The sequence below is a fragment of the Microtus ochrogaster genome, chromosome 7 (assembly GCF_000317375.1).
Source record: "Microtus ochrogaster isolate Prairie Vole_2 chromosome 7, MicOch1.0, whole genome shotgun sequence".
Classification (NCBI taxonomy): domain Eukaryota; kingdom Metazoa; phylum Chordata; class Mammalia; order Rodentia; family Cricetidae; genus Microtus; species Microtus ochrogaster.
In genome coordinates, this window is record NC_022014.1 from 974242 (window position 1) to 979329 (window position 5088).

Sequence of the window (5088 nt, forward strand, 5' to 3'; positions counted from 1 at the left end):
ATTGTGGGACGGTTGGTTTCCTGGAGCCATCGCTCAAGTTCTTATAGACTGGGTCTGGCCGTAGAAAACTACAACTCCCGGCAGGCAATTGGCTCGCTCGCGCTAGTTCGCGGGACAACATGGGAATTGTAGGCTCAAGCCTTAGCAAGAGCTTGAAATTGTTCGGTCACTGCAGCCTTCCCAAATCAGACCGCCCCACAGAGCAGTGAGCAATTACCTGTAGAGCTGATTGGAAGATTTACACTTTAAAAACTGAATCAGTAACTCTCTTTCCAAGTCTGGCTGCCTCTGCTTTTGACATGCTCTCAACGCCCATAACCTCCTTCAACAATATGATCTGGAAAATTTGGTTAACAATGGGTTAATCATATTTCTTTTTTTTTTTTTAATAAAATTAACTTTACATTTATTTTGTGTCGGGGGAGGGGCGGTGGAACGTGCTACTGCGCTTGTGTGGCGATCAGGCACTGGTCCCTCCTATGATGTAGGTCCGGAGTCAAACTCACATCCTCAAGATTGATGGTAAATGCCTTTGCCCACTGAGCTATCTAGCAGGCCTACAAGAAATACATCTTTTCCAAAGTTTGTACCTGTCTGTTTGATTTTTAATAGCAACACAGATTCATTTTACAAAATCGTAAAATAATTAAAGAAGAAAAATAAAAAACCCGCTACTAAGTCTTTCTTGCATGTATGGATTTTCTCTGCAATATTAAATATTATCAGTATTAATAGTAGAGCCAGTAAGTAGAATGTGCTAGAAGTAATGCCGCTGTCCTCTTTAATCACTTCCACAGCTGTCTGAAAGCCAGCACTGCTATTTCTTTCTGCAGATGAACAGGACGAATTACACTGGTCATATACCGAGAAGCAGAGGAGGATTATAATTCAGGCTTCCTATGTTTCGGTTCCTAAGCTATCCACAGACCTGAGAACTAGCCGTCATTTTACAAGTAAAATAATACCCCAGCTTTCACAACCACAAGTCTGTACTGAATTCCCACTGTTGCCACTGTTAGAATAAGTGTGGGATTGCAAAGGGAGACCATCGCTCCAGCTGAAATGTCTGTGCAAAGAATCCTTTACTCCTGATCTGGAGGGTGTCCTGGGGCGGGAACAGGCAGGGGAGCAGACACACCTAGACAGGAAGTGCATTTGGGTTTTATTCTAAGGAAAGCGGTGGCTGTGTCTTTTCCCCATTGGCTAGGCTCCAGGCTCACCATCTTGTTCAGCTGGCTAGTCTGTAAAGAATTCACGTAAGGAAATAGAGAAGGAAGTGGGTGGGGGAGGGTCTCTGTTCCAAAGAGAAAAGGGTCACTCCCAGCCATCAAATTCCTGGGAGAGCAGGGGACCTTTGTGTAAATAAAGCTTTTCCTGGGTGAGGAAGATTCAAATATTTGCAAGTCTTACCAGGTAGGGGAGGGGAGAGAATCTTAATTCCTTGTTCTATATATGTATTTGATTTTTGCAGGCAGGGTTTCTCCTGTGCAGCCCTGGTTGTCCTGAAACTCACTATGTAGACCAGGCTTGTGTCAAACTCTGATCCGCCTGCCCTGACTCCCGAGTGCTGGGATTAAAGGTGTGTGCCACCACGTCCGGCTTAAGTTTTATATATTTTATAGAAAAGATCATATTTGATATTTTTTGTTTTTTAAGACAAGTTTTCTCTGTGTAATAGTCCTGACTGTCCTGGAACTAGCTTTGTAGACCAGGCTGGTCTTGAACTCACAAAGATCTGCCTGACTCTGCTCCCCCCGCCCCAGCACTGGGATTAAAGGTGCGTGTCACCACCTCCTTACCTTTTATTCCTTGGCTGATCATTGACTCAACATCCCCCAACTCTTAGAATTACATCTCCTGCCACATGAGCACTGGAAAAGACGTGAATAAATTTTATGATACCCTTGGCTATGGGGAAGATGCGGACTAGGCAGGGATCCAAGAGGCTCTCACCCAACATTTACCACCCACAAGCGCTGAAGACCAGTAGCCACTTCTAGTTCGTAGGCCTTTACCATCAGCCCAGCGGGTCCCAGAGGTTAAACTAATCACGTTCTCTCATTATAGGTTACCACCCTGTGGGATATCTCAAGTCTGTTTCTACCAATGATCCATGCTAATCTCTCATATTTGGAAACTAAGGGAGTCCTAATAGGGATCGCTCAACCCCACCCTCTCCGAGGGGGGCAGGCAGGGGCACACATGGCTCTTCTTTTAGCCTGCTTCGTCTCAATGTAGTCACACCACATCTTATTTTCTTTCTCCATAAAAACTTTTCTGGCCCCAGGCCTGACGTGCTCCATGGTTGAGTCAGATTCTTAAAGCCATTGCTGTAATTGGAAGTGAATAATTTATAGGTTCATTGGCCATCTGCACCCTCTACCTCCCAGCCCTACCCAGAGTATAAGCTTCAGTAGAAACCACGATTGTTTATTTTTTCTTTGGTGCTCAGCACAACACTTGGTTAAAAGTCCCTGTTTCTGAGTTGCCGAATAGCGCAACCGTCCTGGCAGGATTGAGGATCTTAAGAGCGTGTGCCCCGCCCTATCAGAATATTGAACCAGTGGTCTGCGATAAAGCCAGTAGGCTCTCCCTGAAAGACCTCAGCCCGACAAGGAAATAGATTTAAGTCTGGTGCCAGCCAGAGGGAAAGCTGTTGATGCCACTGGGCAAGAATAAGACCACTACCACAATTTTTGAGTCAAATTTGAAGCAAGCTTTATTAAATGCAGGTCAGGATGATGGACACTGGCCAGGTCCATACCTGGGGTTCCCAGAGTATGGCTGTGAATGACATCAGTCAGGTAGTTATAAAGACAAAACCCACAAGACTGCTTACTCCCTGCCTTCATCAAACTGGGGGACAAGCGGACTTCCTGATGTACTTCCTACTGTTAAGTCTCAAACCTTGGAAGACTGGCTGAAGAGATTATTTAACACATCAAAGTGGATGCGGGCCACCCCAGTTCTCCCTGCACTCCTCAGTCCTTACCTGTAACAGGACCCTCCTGGCTGGCATATCCTGCCTCCATCCTAAACTTCTCCAGCCCAGTGGCTGGGCTGCCCTTCTGTCTTAGGGTCTTATTGCTGTGAAGAGACACCATGACCACAGCAACTATTATAAAGGAAAATCTTTAACTGAGGCTGGCTCACAATTTCAGAGGTTAAGTCCATTATTGTCATGGCAGGAAACATGATAGCATGCAGGCAGACATGAACTGGGGAGGTAGCTGAGAATTCTAGTCTGGATCAGCAAGCAGCCAGCGGGAAGTGACATACTTGCTCCAACAAGGCCACACCTCCTACTAGTGCCACACCCTCTGAGTTTATAGGGGACATTTTCTTTCAAACCACCACACCTTCCCTGTATAATCCAGCCATTTTGGTTACCTCATCTTTTCATCTTTCCCCTTGGTCAGTCTCTTGGCCCAGGCTGCCCCTCTTAGCTGGCAGCTCCCTTCCCTCCTTTCCTCACGCTTCTCAGGGTCATGTCCACTCTGGCCTCTCCTAGATGTCCCTGTCTCTGGCTATGTCCTCCCTTTTATCACCTTGGCCTCGGCCTCGGCCTCCGCCACCCACCGCAATTGTGTCCGTTTTCTTTTTCCGTTCGTCTGCCTGGGTACCTCCTGCCCACAAGTGATCGAGCACATCCTATGCAGGTGGGTCAACCAACCTTGTTCACAGAAGTGAAAACACATGGCTTATAACCTTACACGAACAGCAGCCCCCAACATTCCAGGAACTTATCTGTCCTTGGGCAAGTGGGGCTTTACAGGTGAGAAGCACCTTTGTTTTATAGATCTTTTAAGTAGAGTCATTTAAACTTAAAACATAACATTAGCCCTCACAAAGCTTGCCACCTAGGAAGAGTGCTAGCAACATTCTGACAACCTTTAAGATCACCTTGCTGGAGAGATCCCATGGGTTTGACCAGCAAGCATGCCTCTTGGTCTTCATTTAAACCTATACCTCCGGTGAGGACTCGGGAACATAGCCTTGGTTTGGTACAGCCATCAGGCCTCTTTCCAACATGATCATGTTAGTTAAATCTACTTTCTCTGTTTTCCAACATGTCTCATTGGTTAGCCTTTTGCAGATGGGTGGATGGGTGACCCTGGCCTGATAGGGTTGCCAGGGTCTGGCTCGGTCAGATGTGGGTAGGGACATGTTTTACTCACCATTTCAGGATTTCCTAGTATAGCAGGAATCACTGGGACCATTTGCTGTGACCTAATCGGAAAGCGATGCTCACCGCCACTGGGCCCTGGGTGTGGCTGCTGGGACTCCAGACTATGAAGAAGTGCTACTCCTGATGTTCTCCCTGAACGCTTGCCTTTGTAACTGCTGTAACTGTATGTGTTGAGGGTTGAGACTAAGGATAAAGATGATCAAGATTATGGGAGTTCTATTCCTAATCCAAGCCTTGCTAAAGGGAATTCAAAAATGCACTCCTCTGCCACCACAAGACATGTAATACACAATGATGATCATCAGGGGGCGCCATTGCTGTATTTATAGCGCAGAGTGGTTGAACCAGTGTAGTACTGTTTGGACTTTGGTCTCAAGATAGCAATCTAGTTTTCTGGCGCCCTTTAGATCACTGCTCTCAAGTCTCAGTATTAAAGTTTTTCAGGACTAGGGATGTGGCTTAGGTACAATGCCGGCCCATCACGTGCAAGATCCAGGTTCCATTTGGGCTCCATCTCAGACACTGAAACAATGAAAAAAGCCTTTTCTGTGAGAAGTTGCCCCAAACTCAGCGAATTCACACCTCTTAGATATTAGGATATTTACATTGAAGCCTGTGGTGAGGGGGAACGCTCACGAGCCGAAATCTAGACCGCATAGAAACTGGAAATGAGTGGTTTGTCCCAGGATCTTGTGACAGAGTGGAGAACCCACAGGCTTTTCACATCAGAGGGCACTGGATTGGCGGCTTATATCTTCTTGTGGGTGATGGGTCTTTGGGAAAGCAGAAGGGCCGATTCCCCCACGATAGTCGAGAGCCTTAGCAGTGCTGGCGATTCCTGGTAGCAATCTTCTGGATCCTCAGTAAATGTCTAATAACGTGCTCTTGTTGTGGACTTG